We start from the raw sequence: 16,922 nt of genomic DNA on the forward strand, positions 1-16,922 counted from the left end.
TTGAAAGCCAGCAGCTACTCCTGCCTTCACGCAACACCCTCCAACTACGCTTCAGTGGAGCCCAACTCAGCGTGGACTCTACCCTCTCCTGAGAGTAAGCATTTGTCTCTCCCAGGCAATTATCTAAAGAATCCCAGTACAGGAGCAGATGCCAACACAGAGGTGCACGGCCTGGCTTGGGAAAGGTGGCAGCCCATATCACAGCTAATGGGTCCTTGGTTCCTCCAAGGGCGATAAAAATGCTCGGAACCGAACAGTGGAAAAGCTGCACAACTCAGTATGTATTTTTTTAATTAATTGTGTACATTAAACGATGGGATGTAAAATATGATAAACTATGGGATGTAGAATATTTTTTAAAATATTTTTTTAAAACATATTCACTGTGTAACCCGCAAAGTGGTTCACTGGGTAAAGGTGCTTGCTGCCAAGCCTGTCAACCAGGATCCACGTGGTAGAAGGAGAGAACCAACTCCCACAAGTTGCACTCTGACCCCCACATGGGTGCCGTGTCAAGTGTGTGCACACCAATAAATAAACAAATGTAAAATACGATATTCGGTGCACACAAAAAAGAGCTGAATGATACAGCCCGATGTAGAAAGATCTTGGTGGTCTTGGGGTGAGGGGCAACCCTTTTCTCCTTGCAAAAGTCTTTATTGAGATTCTACTTTTCCTTAACAAGGTACGGAAGCCTGCTCCCCTGTAAAATACGAACAGTAACCCCAGCTTTGCCAGGTTGTAAAGCCTATGGTGAGTCCCAAAGTAGTTCCTCATACCACTGGTGCTCAAGAAGAGGTGACTTATAATCAGTGTAAGTCAGCTTTAAGTCAGGAGGCCACGCAGTGAAGACGTCGTGAGGAAATGAACTACTCCCACAGGACAAGCATCTGGTCACGGCTATGCTTCCTCCCAGGGTCTACGACATCGCCACACACAAGAGCCTGCTTCAAGGGCTGGAGCAATGGCTCGGAAGGGCACCTGCTGCTCCTCATTTCCCAGTGCCTGCATCAGGCAGCTCACCATGACTCCAGATCCAGAGAATCCAGCATCCCCTTCTCGCTTCCACGGGCTCAAATCCCCCAACACAACACTAAACTGAATGGCAATTTTGATTCACACAGAGGTAAACCTTTAATTCCTTTTTAATGGTTTCTGCCAGTGTTCCAGAAGTTCCAAGAAGAATGAACACCCATTCACTTAGCAAGTATTTACTGAGCACCTACTATGGGCCAGCCATTGTAATGGACAGTGGGGTAACCACAGTGACTTGTGCTTCCTCGGTGTTTCTCGTGGGTGTCCTAGAGCAGTGGTTCCCAACCTGTCAATCAAGACCCCTTTGGTGAGGTCGAACGACCTTTTCACAGGAGTTGCCTAAGACGACCAGAAATATCAGAGATTTACATTACAATTCATAACAGTAGCAAAATTACAATTATGAAGTAGCAATGAAAATAACATGAGGAGCTGTCTTACAGGGTCATGGCATTAGAAAGGGTGAGGAAACACTGGGTTAGAGGAAGGGGGTTGCCAAATTAAAGTCACTGCAAATGGAAGTGTCACCACGGGAGAACTCAGTCTTTTAACTTTGCATGAAATCGCCTGTGTAGACTCCTATTCAGAAATATTGTATCTCACAATTTCTTTCCCAAATCCTTACAAGTCAAGAACATGTCAGTTCTCAGAGTTCCTGAATGATGAATGCCACCCCCAACCCTTGTCATTCCACAGTCAGTAATGCCCTATGCATTCACCTTATGGGCTTCCAGGCCTGGAAGGGAGGAAAATGCACCCTGTTCAGGAGGGTCCAGGGATCGAACCTAGGTTCTCATGCAAGGCAAGCACTTTAGTGGTTGAGCTACCTTCCCAGCCCTGGTCTTATTCCTTTACAGTCATAGCTATGTTGGCTATATTCATGGAGTAATGTTTTTTAAACCTGACTGTAATCCGAGACACCTGAAGTCAAAGAGTTTCTGAGTAGGTCTAAGTGGGGACCCAAGAACACACATTTTGTAATGCTGACCCAGGCACTACAATTTATGAGGCATCACAGTCAATGAAAAAGTCAAAGCTTACAAACAAAGTTAAAGTCAGAAGGAAGCTTGTAGGTGACCTAGGTCAACTTCCTTAAGGGACAAACGGGAACAAGTGTCCAGAGAGAAGAACCAGTTCCCTCAAGGTCACAGTGAATGGTAAAACAGGTTCCCTGACTCCAGGACCTGGGCCATTCTGTTACACAACCCCAGGTCCAATCTACCTCTTTCTGCTCATCAGGGCACACTGATCTAGCTTTGTAATTTCCCATAACGAAGAGTCACGAGAATCAACTGCATCAAGATTAATCCTGGAGCGGGGGGAGCAGAGAGAATTTCAGCAACTAGAAACACGATGCTCTTGAGTTCCTGACTTCTGCTCCCAGCGTCCACATCAAGTCGCTCACAACCACCAGTAGCTCCAGCTCTGTGGGATACAATGCCCTCTCCTGGCATCTATAGGTAACGGCACTTACATGCATACACATATTTAAATATACACACATATTTAAATCTTGTTTTTAAAAAGATTTACACTGAATGTTTCCAAGAGAGCTGGGTTTTCACACACACTAAAATATATCTCTTCCACTCAAAAGAAAACAGAACAAAAACATTATACATACATGTATGTCAAACCATACCCTAGTAAACAAAATTAAGACACAAATTTCTGTCTCCCAAAACCCTTAATTTGGCAGCATAAATACAATGCAAATCGTATCCTAGGGATGGCTAAATGACCTCAAAGCTGGCTTTAAAAAAACTAGATAATTTCTTCAGAGACCAAGAGAGTTTAAGCCAGGCTTTATTCATTTCACCTCTTGTCCTAGAAGTCAAATATCTTTTGCTACCTCTTAAGGAAGTTTGAGATACACCATTACCATCAGTCAGGGGTGTTTTCTCACTAAGGAAAGAATGTCAAAAGAACACAAGTGTAGGAAATTGCTATAGAAATGGTTAGATTAAGCCAGGCATGGTGGTACAAGCCTTTAATCCCAGCACTCGGGAGGCAGAGGCAGGCAGAGTTCGAGGCCAGCCTGGTCTACAGAGCGAGTTTTAGGGCAGCTCGGTCTGTTACGCAGGGAAACCCAGTCTCGAAAAACCAAAATATATGGATCAATTATAATTTGTCTACACAATATGCAATCATTATCTAAAATAAGATACTCAATACTCATAATCATTATGTAGAGAAACCAGATACAAAATGACATAAATTGAATATCTCGTAATTCTGACCAACTTCTTGGCATAGTTACATAGGCCTTTAATTCCAGTACTCTGGAGGCAGAGGCAGATGGATCAGTGAAGGTCAGATCACGTCAAGGTCAGCCTGGTCTCCAGAGTGGTTCCAAGGCAGTCATAGATACACAATGAGACCCTGTCTCAATTTAAAAAAAAAAAAAACTTTTAGAAACAATCAGAAACTCATTTTTATGCCAAGAAAATAAAATATGGATCATAATTATAATTTCTGGTTTGCTTTTAATTCTTATGCTTTTTTTCTAACTCCTTTGCTTTTTTTGGTTTTTTTTTGAGACAGGGTTTCTCTGTGTAGCCTTGGCTAGCCTAGAGCTTGTTCTATAGACCAGGCTAGCCTCAAAGTCAGAAATTCATCTGTCTCTGCCTCCAGAGTGCTGGAATTAAAGGCATGTGCCACCACGCCCAGCTCCCCTGCGCGTTCTTAAAGTTGAGGTCACAATTGTGCATTACTTCCGCCATAGCCTTCTCCTGCTATATTTTTTACTATAACTAGCCTTAAAGTACTGCAATGTATCACCATATCTAGAAACTGAACCAAAAGCCAAAATTATCCATTAAGCAATATCTGACTGACAGGATTAACTGCCTGGGGTGTTTTGGGCACGATTAGACATCCACAGACCGTCTAGAAGAGCTGCCCCATCTCAACTCCATCGCTTCCATGAAAGCTCTAACGGAATCCTCACCACATCTGGAGCACCAAACTGGAAGGGGAAAGGTGAGGTGCGCCAAAGCAAACTCTCTTCTCCTGCAAAGGACCGTTCATAAACAGCCTTGCTGTCAACCCCTGGTCCTGCGGCTTCTGATCTTCAAACTTGGGTGTGGGGCAGTGGGCAGGGGACTCGCCCTCTCTGTCACACTTCCCTTTTGGATTTTCTGACTTGTTGTTGGTTCTGCTTGGAGGCTGCCTCAGAACCTCTACATATTTCAAATGCTGAAGCTCCAAACTGGACAGAGTTAAAGGAAACTTCTAATGTCAAGTGAATCGGTAGGGCCAGATGGAGCACGGGCAAGGTCAGGGAGACTCCATCAGGCGTTTCCTAAATGGAAACGCAATCAATGCACAGAAACCTTAGCTGGTCTAGAAGATTACAACATCTGGTTAAAATTACTAAACAAGGGGACAGATACAATGCAATACCTACCAGTCAAAGATTGCCACTGTTGTCCCAGGTTTAAAACATTTTAAGCCACAAACCACGTAAATCACCTTCAATGACAAGAAGGGCCAAAATGGGATGCCAGTTTCAGATCAAAACGACTCCTAACTCCATAAAGAATATGAGTACCAGAATGAGAAGGAACGGAATGCCTTGTACAAATGTTACAAGAGAACCAAAATGTCACAGATCACATTGCAAACTTTAAATGAACTGGAGTTAGGAATGGGGTGGGGAGGACGACCCACAGACACAGCCCCTGCCCATAAAGGTGTTTTACATTTAAATCTAGCTTGCTTGCTGATTTAAGAAGAGGAGCAAACTTCTGAGCAAGCACTCGGAATCAGTGCTTCTTCGAGAAAGGCATCCTGTAAAGTTGCCGAGACTGAAGCAAACGTCCTGTTAAAAACTCCCAGCAATGTAATTCCACCAAGCACTGCAAACCTAGACGTAGGCACAAGACTAAGTTCGGAATTCTCTTGTGGAACACTCGGCATTAAAGGCAAAAGAGTGTCCTTGGTGCGACTAAATGAGCTTTTTTTTTTTTTAGGTTAAATTTACACATTGATCGTTTTTTAAAGGGCTAATAAAAAAAAATTTTCAAGCCCCGAGGCAGCACTTGACTCTATAATAAAAGTTGATTCAAGAAAAACTTCAGTCTATAAAGTAGGCAATTTCTTTTGGCTGCTCCTCAGGAGGAGGGATTCAATGAGCTATGACAGCAAAATGGCCCAGTGTCTTTCTGCCTGGAGGGTCTCCTGGCCTCACCGCCACCCTTGATCACTGGCGACCTGGCCGGCGGGCGCGCACAAACACACACAAACACACACACACAGCACACACACCACACACACACACACCACACATTCTTGGACTTCAGGCCAGTAGCCTTTGTTTCAAGCTCTCTGCTGGGATCCAGTAACCAAAACTCCTCAACCAATGACCACCACTGCCACCAGCCTTTCACAGGTTCCCATGGCCACTCTGGGGAAAAGTCGCGTTTCTCCCACGTCCCAGTACTGCAGAAGACGCGGATGCCACCTCGGGGTGCAAACAGGCTCCCTAACACAGAACCACGGAACACACAACCCGGAGCAGCGCTGTCTTTCTTCCTAAAGTTCTTACCTAAGCAGCAGGAGCTTTCACCATGTGCCAGGAGCGCTTTGGCTTTGGCTCTGGCTGGCTGTCTCTCTCACTCACAGACACACACACGGACACACACACACACACACACACCTCCCACAGCCCTTTGCGCTCGCCCCTCTCCCCGCGGCCACCCTCACCTCGCGCCCTTTGTCCTCGCCCGGGGTCCTCGGAGCCCGCGCTGCCCGAGCCGGAGCTGCGTAAAGCCCGGAGCAGCGGAGTCGCGGAGTCCTCCCGTCCGGGTCTTGCGGGCGGCCGTGCTTGTGGAGCGACCTGAGCTGGGGCGGCGGCTTTACCCAGGTGCGGGCGCAGGAGGGGACTGACCAACCCTGCGGGAGTCGCGCCCGCCCTGTTCTGCCTCAGCTGCACTCACCCGCAGCCTCCTTGGGAATCTCACAGGGTTCGCAAGCTCGGGAGGGGTCCGCGCGCGGAAGTCGGAAGCCTCCAGGGACAGAGGTCAATTGTTGCTTGGCCACAGTAGCCCGAGGAGGAGGTAGGGTGTGGGGACGCGCTAGGGAGCAAGACCCCCTCCCCCAGACGGCTCCACCCGACGCTGGGCGTGTCCGTGGACCGCAGGACAGCACCCTTGGCAGTTCAAGAGGACAGAGGTAAGGGACTCGCATTCCCGACAGTGGAGGTTAGTGAGCCCCCTGCAGTAAGGAACCTACCTAAGACCAACAGATGAAGATTCTGGGACCCTGAACACTGCGGGTGGAAACCGAACTTCCCCAGATGCGAGCGTGGGTCAGAAAGATGAGCGCGGGAAGGAAGGAACAAACCTGATTGCCACGGCAGACCTTCTGCCGGCGCAGAGGTGGTCACAAGCGGCTCGCAGAGGAGGTGGGGCAAATCAAACAACAGAAGGGACCCAGGACCGTCCTCATCATCTCCTCTGCCGCCACCATCCCTTTCTGGGAAGTTCTGTGTTTTCAGAACTCGCCCAGGACGTACCCAGAGCCTTATCCCCTTCTGCCATTCAAGAACTCCAGGAGGGGTGATGAGGTAGCTCAGTGGGGACAGGAGCTCGCAGCCAAAACCTGAACCTTCTGTTGGATCCAGGAGCTCCCACAAGTTGTCCTCTGACCTCTGCAACACACGTGCACTCACACAGATGAGAGAGAGAGAGAGAGAGAGAGAGAGAGAGAGAGAGAGAGAGAGAGAGAGAGAGAGAGAGAGAGAGAGAAAGAGAGTTTTTTAAAAGTACCAGAGCAGATGGCTTGGGCCAGGGTCCTAGAAAAACAGAGCTGGTTTGGCTAGGAGAGGAAGACAATGGGAGAATAAGGGTCAGTCTCCTGCAAAAGTGGGCAGGCTGACGGATGCTCCTCTTCTCCATTTTCACAATGGCATTGGCACCACTCCTTTTCTAATTAGGAAATATATTTCAAGCACAGGCCAGACTAGGGACAGTTACGTGAAGAACCCTGTCCTGTGCCTAAGACCCAGCCAAGCCTAACTGGATACAGATGTTTCTGTAATAAAAGTATTTCAAGAAGTTGGGAGTCTAAGTAACCTTGCCTAGGATGCAGCGAGTTCTCCAGCACTGCATGAGCATAAGCCAGGCATGGTGGCCCATGACTGTAAAGCCAGCCCTCCAGGAAATGGGGAACAGAGAATCAGAAGTTCAAAGTCATCACTGGTTACATTGAGTTTGAGGCCAGCCTGGGCTAAGTAAAACTGCAGATCAAGAAAAGAAAACATTTTCTTGCCTCCCCACCTAGCCTTCTGTACTGCACCGAAAGGGACTTACACGGCTGTGGTAAGGGAGACAGACTTTGTCAGCATAGTGCTCTCCGTGTGAAATCCCACCCCTTCATTTGTAACCTAGACTTTTTGTTCTGCTCTGCTTATGAGAATGTTCTGGAGATTCACCTGGGCTTACATTGGAAGTGCTGAGTAATACTCCCTGTCAGGAGCCTGGGACAACTTTGTTTCCATTCTTCTGTTGATGGACATTTAAGTTGATTAGCTTGCAAGAGTGTAAACAAGGCAGAAGTGAACATTCTTGAATTACAGAGTTACTGTTGCATTAATAGCAACCAACATGTTTACTTCGTAGTTTGGGTTAGAAACTGAAGTTGCTTTTAAAATATATATAAAGTTTTATATGCACATACATATACAATGTGCTTTAATCATACTCCCCCATGCCAATATTCTCTCATCATCTTCTTCCTTCCGCTATTGTTTTCATGTCTGTGTGTGTGTTTGTGTGTGTGTGTCTATGTATGTGTGTCTGTAGGGGGTGTCTGTGTATGTGTGTGTCTGTAGGTGTGTGGGTCTGTGGGGGTGTGTCTGTGTCTACCTGTGTGTCTGTGTGTGGGGGGGTGCCTGTGGCTGTGTGTGTCTGTGGGCATATGTACCTGTGTTTAATAAGACAACATGATCCCTGGGATCATGGGAGAGTTATTTGCCTGAAAGCATCCTTACAGTTTGGCTGCTCATCTGCCACACAAAATACAGGCTAAAAGTCGGCAAACTTTTTATAAAGGCAAGGAGTATTTAAAGTTTCCCCAGCATAATTGAGGCCAAGTCCTCTTATAAGTATTTACAGTGTACCCCTTAAAACTTTGAAAGAGGCTGGGATGTCATTTAGTGGAAGACACTTGCATGAGGAGTACTTGGTGGGCCCTGGGTTCTAGCCCCAATGCTACAAAACAAACAAACAAATAATAAATAGCAGGGTTTCTCTGTAGCTTTGGTGCCTGTCCCGGAACTAGCTCTTGTAGACCAAGCTGGCCTCGAACTCCCAGAGATCCGCCTGCCTCTGCCTCCCAAGTGCTGGGATTAAAGGCGTGCGCCACCACCGCCCAGCAAGACAACCACTTTCAACAAAGACCAAAGTACAATTGGGCTCAACATTAAACTTAATATGACCACGGTGTTGCACTAAGTGGGGGGAAGCACCCCCTCACACAGGTTCCTCTCTCATCCCTATGCTCGCATACATTTCTTCCTCTGTGCCTTTTTATCTGTGTGTACCCAGCAATTCCCTGCACACATAAACGCATGGATGCTTCCTGCAAACCTTCAATGCTTTTTTAATGACTTTGGGGGAAACACTGAATGCTAACTTTGAAAATCTGTAATGAAATTTAGGAATGCATAGGCTCATACCAATTAGGCAGTAATTAGGAAACAAAGTGGGGCTCACTAGAAAAGGCGTTGATTGTTTTGTAGCCTAATGAACCATCTCCCTGTTCCGAGTTCATTAACTTAAACACCAGCACAAAGAGAAACACTTTTGATTGCTTTTTCCTGGAACTGAACCTGACCAACTGATTTTATGTCTTTATTGAACTTGAGCCAAAACTTGAGAATAGAAAAAGAAGTAGTTTCAAAATATATTCTTAAATGAATCGGATCAACCTGATTTAAAACGTTTTATTATTGACAAGAATGGGGCCAAACCAAAACCTGTGGTGGCTGACCTCAAACTTGCTAAGGAACTGTCAGTCTCCGAGCCCATTCAGTGATTTGAGGTCTTTTCCCTAGAGGCCGTGAGGTCAGCCAGGCAATTAGACATGGCTTCTGGGCACCTTTGTCCCTTTGCCCAGCATTATCCTTTCAGTCACACACATTCACTGTCACTCACACACACATTCCTCTCTGCCCCATTCATGCCCATCGTCCCGTGCATTCCTTTCTTACGAGGCTATTCATGTGTGGCTCCATCCCTACACACATGTACATCTGTAAATGTGTAAAGCACATGTGGGTCTTTCCCACATACACCTGTGACTCTCCATGGTATGTCTTTCCACCCACCCGGGCCCTCCCCATGGACCTTGTGACTCACACGTTTCTCCACTTGATCACAGACACGCTCTCCTTTAGCTTGTGTTTCCTGCATGCCCCGCCCCTCTCGAACATCTAACTCTGTGCCATACACGTGTTTTCACACCACTTTGCCAAAGACAAATCCATTCTCTAGTATCTTTGTGTATTTGTCTAGCTGGATGCACACGCACCAAGTAAGTAAATAGCCTTTTAAAACTAAGTGAAAATACAGCATCCATTCATTTCGAGTTGTGGCAGTTATTTAAGCAGTTGGAGCTGGCATGCAAATGGATGCAGCTTTTGGAACCCCCACTTGTGCCTGTCAAGCAGTTTAGGATCATGTACAAGTCTCCTGCCTCTTGTTTCTATACAAAGAAGGCTTTTAAATGACTTGAGGGTCCTTGATGTTTGTTCTCTGATATAATTGTACCCCGTTTATGTAGTCAAGTGGCACTCCCTAGGGTGAGTGTGTGCCTCCCCCTATAGGGAAATGCTTACATCCAGTTTCCTTAAATGATCCCAAGATGTAAGGGTGAATAACCATTAAGGCTGCCACAAAGGAACCCCAGACTTACTAACTCACAGGCAAGGATGAAAAAGATCTCAAGTCAAAGTATGAGCAGGTTAGGGCCTTCTCTAAACTTTCAGAAAAAAAAAAAAACTGTACAAGCCCTTCTTGTTGGCTCTCCTCTTCCTATGTTTCTTTACAAAGTCTTTCCTCCATGCCCCTCTGTGGCCCAATTTATTCCTGTAGTGATACTAGACACATTGGATTGGGTTCCAAACTAAGAACCTCATTTTATGTAAATTCATTGTAAATATCCCCTCTCTAAAGAAGGCCACATTCTAAGCTATTGTTATGACTGTGTTGGGGGAAGGGACACAGCAAACTTTGATTTGTTTCTTCATATGGTAATTTATTAGCAAGAGATAATAATTCTAAACTCCACCTTTATTGATAATAAGTCTGGGGCTGGGGATGTATCTCAGTTTATAGTGCTTGTCCAGCATGCAGAAAATGCTGAGTTCAGTCCCCAGCACTGTATTAAACCAGATGAGTGGTGCACACCGTCCTGGGTTCCACAGCATGTTTGAAGGCCAGTCTGGCAAACGTTGAGTCTCTATTACAAATAGTGTACCAGTGGTCTGACGTGGCAATTCCTCATTTCAAACTTGAAGTCCGAATCTAACCGAATCTCCTCCACTCCACCTTTCAAGGGATATAGCCCATTCCAACACACACACACACACACACACACACACACACACACACACGGGAGGGCGGGGGGGGGGGGTGGACTCTTAAGGTGACATTGCTCCACCTGGTGGCAAGCCAAAGAACTTGACGGTGCACTCATTGAGTACGGTAGGTCCGCAGCAAGGTGCATTCGATGAACAGCTCCTGTGAAAGAATCAGAGGCAAAGCCAACATAGATCTCAGAGGCAGGGTGCAGAAGATTAGCAGTTAAAAGAAGCACTTTAGCAATCAACAGATCACCAAACAAACTAGAGCAAATGGAACAGAAAAAAATTAACTCGACTCTAACAAGACATTCCTTCAAAATCAGACTGCAGAATTGCACTTCCATAAAAACCACTCTGGGCTGAGCCGTGGGGATTACAAATTCCAGAGCAACCTGGACTACACAGGAAGCTCAAGACTAGCCTGAGCTACACACTGAGTTCAAGGCCCATCTGGGTTATAAGGTAAGACCTTGTTTAAAGATGAAGAGGGGGGAGAAGTAGCAGGAACAGAAGGAACAGGATGAAAGGAAAGAGGGGAGGAGGAAGGGAGAGGGAAAGAAACAAGAAGAGGCGGGGGAAGAGGGGGGACAGGAATGGAGGAAGGGAATAAAAGGAAAGAGGGGGAAGAGGGAGAGGAGGAGGAAGGGGAAGAGGAACAAGAAGAAGGGGAGGAGAGGGAGCAAGAAGGGAGGAGGCAAGAAGGGGGGATGAGTATTGTGTGAAGTTTTACTCTTTTGGCTTTTGGGAGAGCACCACCCAGCTCCCAAATAAATCACACACACGAATGCCTGGTCATAGCTTGGGTTGTTTCTTGCCAGCTTTTCTTAAATTATCTTGATTACCTTTTGCCTCTGGGCTTTTATCTTTCTCTATTTCTGTATACCTTTCTTTACTTCTTGCTCCGTGGCCTGCTGTGTAGCTGAGTGGCCGGTCCTTCATGTCCTCCTGTCCTTGTTCTCTTGCTCTTTCTTCTTTGTTTCTTTCTCTATTAATATTCTGTGCCTGCCAGCCCTGCCTATTGTTGTTCCTGCCTCACTACTGGTTATTCAGCTCTTTATTTATAGACCATCAAGTGTTTTAGACAGCCAAAGAATCACAGCTTCACAGAGTTAAATAAATGCAGCATAAACGAAAGCAACACACCCTAAAATAATATTACTCAACATTTCCTCTTTTTTCTTTTTAAAAAAATGAAAAATTTTAACTTGAGTATAGTAAGACAGTTATGTATACAATAAAAACAATGATCACGTAAAGATTACATTCACAATGTACTGAATTCCAATTCATTTGTGTCTGGTAAATTTAAAGAAAATATTCCATTATCTATCCTATCTTAAAGAATCTAAAGTTTTGTACCTAACTTACTTTCTATCATATCTAAGAAAAAGTGCAACTATAACTATCTAGTTTTCAACTCCATCAAAGACACTAGAAGGATATATTATTTAAATAAACAAAAGTATATTGCAAATGACTTCCAAACTCCTTAGAAAGGACAGAGACATCTGACTGCCTGGATAGTCCCCAAAGTTCCTTTGCAATGTTGGGGCATCCATCTTCAGCCTAGAGGCCCATAGTATCTGGAAGACTTCTCAATGAAGCAGGAAATTTGAAAGAATATCCCACCTACATTGAAAGTTTGTCAGCCGGGCGGTGGTGGCGCACGCCTTTAATCCCAGCACTTGGGAGGTAGAGGCAGGCGGATCTCTGTGAGTTCGAGACCAGCCTGGTCTACAAGAGCTAGTTCCAGGACAGGCTCCAAAACCACAGAGAAACCCTGTCTCGAAAAACCAAAAAAAAACAAAAAAAAACAAAAAAAAAGAAAGTTTGTCAGCCACTTTCTTCTGCATCCTGCAGAATGTCTGGCAGTTTCTTCTGTGAAGCAGGAATCCTGAAGGACCATCCCACCTTGTCTTGGTAAAATTCAGCAGTCACTTTCCTGTGGGTCCTGATTGTCCAGGTTTACAGAGCATACTGTCAAGAGGTCCAGGCAAGAGCAGCTTCTTGCTCAAATGGCTAGCCTTGCCACATTGAAAGCAAATACCATAAGGAGTTTCTTCAGCGTCCATCATCTCTGAAGTAAATTGGTGCTGCAGGAGCAGATGTGTCTCATTGTCATGAAAAAGCCAAAATTAGCAAAACATTTTAAATGTTTTGTCGGTCTTTGAAAGGTTTAAAGACCACCTATCTATTTAAAGTGTATCTCTATATGATCTGGAAAACATACCTAGCATGTTTACAAATTTGATTGTCATAGATCACTAACTACTGACCTGTGTTTCTTGATTATCCTAAATAGTTCATAATAAATAATTTTCAAAAAACTAGAATTTTGCCTTACATTTTTAAATGATCTGCATAGGTACAATACCTTAAACAAGAACAGAAACATACATACAATATGTTGTAACAAAAATAACCTTAAATTTGTATCAATATGTAAAAATCCTTTAAACAAGAGTAGAAACATATATACAATGTGTTGTAACAAAAAATTACATTAAATTTGTATCAATATACAAAAGTCCTTTAAACAAGGGTAAAAACATATATACAATGTAACAAAATTGACTTTGAATTTGTATCCATATACCAAAATCCATGCCAAGGCAAAATATCTGTGGTTACCTATTTTTCCTATATTCCTATATTCCCCTAAATTACAACAAACATCCATGACCCACAAAATAACCAAAAGCCTCCCACAACCCACTCTTGGGAATGTGGACATTGTGTTCTCTAGACTGCTTTCTGCTGAATGTGGGTCAAGGCATCTTTAGGGTCCCAGAGGTAAAATTGAGATAACGGCCAAGTCCTGGGAAGACCAGCATTAACCTTTGTTGATAGACATCACCTGTCAAGTCCTGGGAAGACCAGTTATAACATTTGTTGATACATATCACCTGTCAAGTCCTGGGAAGGTCAGTTATAACCTTTGTTGATAGACATCACCTGTCAAGTCCTGGGAAGACCAGCAGTAACCCTTGTTGATAGATATCACCTGTCAAGATTCAGTAGGTCTCCCCTGATCAAACCAGATCCAAATCAACCTGGAACGAATCCACAATCTCTTGTTTGGGGGGGGAGCAGAGGGGGCACCCCTCCAAAGCATTTTTGATTCTCATTCGTCAAATACATTTTTTGTCTTTTTTAAAGTTAAGGCATTCTTTAAATATCTAGCCTGGCTTATTGCACAGTCCCGCTTTCAGGTCCAGGTCTCTTAGCAGCTGCCCTTAGCTTCTCAGCAATCGAAAAATTCAAAATCAACACAAGTGCATACAGGATTCAGACTCTTTGTGTATTTCCCATCTTTGTGTGGCTTTTTTCTTTTATATCACTTTTACTGTCTCTTTAAAGACTTTACTAATTTTTAAAACTATTTCTTTCTATAACTGCCCATAGCCATTTTCTTTCTTAATTCTATGCACATTGTAAAACACACTGGAACTTATTTAGAGGTTTTTTTATATCTGAAACTCTTTTTTTGTTTTTTTTGTTTTTTTGTTTTGTTTTGTTTTGTTTTTCGAGACAGGGTTTCTCTGTAGTGTAGCTTTGGTGCCTGTCCTGGAACTAGCTCTTGTAGACCAGGCTGGCCTCGAACTCACAGAGATCCACCTGCCTCTGCCTCCCGAGTGCTGGGATTAAAGGTGTTCGCCACCACCGCCCGGCCTATCTGAAAACTCTTTTACTGTGTATCTCTAGTCTTTTTTGACCACACAAGCACATTTTATTTTTTAAAAATATTTATTTATTATTTATTATGTATACAATAGTCTATCTGTGTGTATGCCTGCAGGCCAGAAGAGGGCACCAGACCTTATTACGGATGGTTGTGAGCCACTATGTGGTTGCTGGGAATTGAACTCAGGACCTTTGGAAGAGCAGGCAATGCTCTTAACCACTGAGCCATCTCTCCAGCCCCACACAAGCACATTTTAGACTGTTAAGCTACACCTGGATCTTCCGCATTCTCCATAGGCTGATTCCGCCCACTCTCGAGCTTGCCAAGAACTACATTAAACTTTCCTAGCTGTGAAAGCCGGTACCTGTGTTGCCACATGCGGTTTTTACTTACCTTGTTAGTTCTAGTTTCTATCCTGTCTGCTGAACATCAGCACCACTTAAAGGAGCTGTATCCTTTTTCCCCCAGTTTTCTCAGGCTCTAGATGGATATTTGAGCCCCAACTTGGTACATCAAAATGTTGTGTGAAATTTTATTCTTCACTGGGTGTCACCCAGTTTCCAAATAAATCACACACAGAGGCTTATTCTTAGTTATGAATGCTGGCCTTAGCTTGGCTTGTTTCTTGCCAGCTTTTAAAAAAATTATCCTGACTACCTTTTGCCTCTGGGCTTTTATCTTTCTCTATTTCTGTATACATTTCTTTAGTTCTTTCTCCATGGCCTGCTGTGTGGCTGGGTGGCTGGTCCCTCATGTCCTCCTCTCCTTGTTCTCTTGCTCCTTCTTCCTTGTTTCTCCTTCTATTTATTCTCTCTGCCTGCCAGCCCTGCCTATCATTGCTCCTGTCTTGCTATTGGCCAGTCAGCTCTTTATTAGACCATCAGGTGTTTTAGACAGGCAAGGAACCACAACTTTACAGAGTTAAACAAATGCAGCATAAACAAAAGTCACACACCTTAAAATACCACACTTAAAATTTTGTCACACACCTCCCAACAGACAAGGGGAGGGGAAGATGAACAGGAAGAAGGGGAAGAGTGAGAGCAGGATGGGAGGAAAGGGAGAAGGAGAAGGAGGAGGATTGATACACAGGTTTGAATAAGAAGATTCTCTGTGTGCACAGAAACAACTCTGTACATGAAGCAACATTTAAGCACCTCTCTAATTATAACAGCAGCTACAAGAAAAAAGGCTTGAATAAAACACAAAGGCTATAAACACTGCCGGTGTGGGTGACTGCTTTGTCACTCTAAGCATCATTCACCTTCCCTGTTTCCAAAGGACATTATGTCCATTACAACACACCTGCTTATTGAGTGCATCCAATTGTAACTTAGTCAAGGTCACCGTTGCTGTGATGAAACACCGTGACCAAACGCAACTTGGAGAAGAAAGGCTTTATTTGGCCCTTTCTGCCCTCATGAAGTCCCAGGTCTCACTCCAGAGGCTCAGGCACTTCCCTCCAGCCCAGAATTTCCACGGTGTGCTACCCTTTTACAGGAGCTGGAGACATGGCTCTGCAGTTAAGAGCACTTTCTGCCCTTCTGAGAGGGCCAGAGCACCCATGAACAGAGGCTCACAATCATTTTCAACTCCAGCTCTGGGGAAACTGAAGCCTCAAGTCTCTATGGACATTGCACTCATGTGCACACACACACACACACACACGCACACACACACATACACATAAAAATAAGTGAATAGGGGCTGGAGAGGTGGCTCAGTGGTTAAGAGCACTGATTGTTCTTCCAGAGGACCCAGGTTCAAATTCCAGCACCCACATAAAGGCTCACAACTGTCTGAAGATCCAGTTCCAGGACACCTGACATCCTCACACAGACATGCTTGCAGACACAACACCAATGCACATAAAATAAAAGTAAATTATTTTGAATAAAATTAAAAAATGAATAAATCTTTTTTAAAGTATACATGTCTTGCCAGGTGTGTTGGTGCTTGCCTTTAATCCCAGCACTTAGGAGGCAGAGGCAGGAGGATCTCTGAGTTCCAGGGAGCTCCAGGATGGCCAGAAATATATAGAGAGACCCTGTCTCAAGCAAACAAAAAGGTACCCATCTCTTTTTAAGTAAATTATCCATTAAGTTGTTTGACCCCCACAGCAACTTTATGCAATAGGAACTCCCCACTTGACAAATTGAGAAACTAAGGCACAAAAAGGTTTTAGCACCTGGCATAAGACATTCTGATTTGAAAACATGTCTTACCACTACAGGTAAATTTTTTAAGCTTAGTTTTTGTATGCATAGGTGTTTTGCCTGCATGTAAATCTGTATACCATGTGTGTGCCCGGTGTCTGTGGAGACTAGAAGAGGGCATTAGATCCCCTGAGCCCAGAGTTAACAGATGGTTATAAGCCACCACGTGGGTTATAAGAATTGAGCTAGGGTCCTCTGGAAAGACAGACAGTGGTCTTAAAAACAGAGACATCTCTCCAGCCCCCAGTTAAAATGTTTTGTCTGTCTCCTTCACTGAAATTTGAGATCCAGTCTGTCATATTCAAAACAGTATCTTCTTGAGCCCAGTCCAATACCTGACACAATAAGGAATCAAAAGCTGATTCAGCAAATGAAAAGGTGTGGGGGAGGGGGAACT

At 44.5% G+C, this 16,922-nt stretch overlaps 1 protein-coding gene across 1 annotated transcript in view; it reads right to left on the reverse strand.

Moving 5' to 3' along the window:
• The window catches only part of Greb1 (growth regulating estrogen receptor binding 1), a 128,823-nt gene extending 122,755 nt beyond the window's left edge, over positions 1 to 6,068 (reverse strand). Inside the window, exon 1 of the mRNA XM_057785741.1 lies at positions 5,743 to 6,068. The gene's annotated coding sequence lies outside the window, so the exon portion shown is untranslated. The remainder of the gene's footprint in view (positions 1 to 5,742) is intronic.
• Positions 6,069 to 16,922: the final 10,854 nt, after the last annotated feature.

Source organism: Chionomys nivalis, chromosome 1, assembly GCF_950005125.1.
Source record: "Chionomys nivalis chromosome 1, mChiNiv1.1, whole genome shotgun sequence".
In the NCBI taxonomy this organism is placed as follows: domain Eukaryota; kingdom Metazoa; phylum Chordata; class Mammalia; order Rodentia; family Cricetidae; genus Chionomys; species Chionomys nivalis.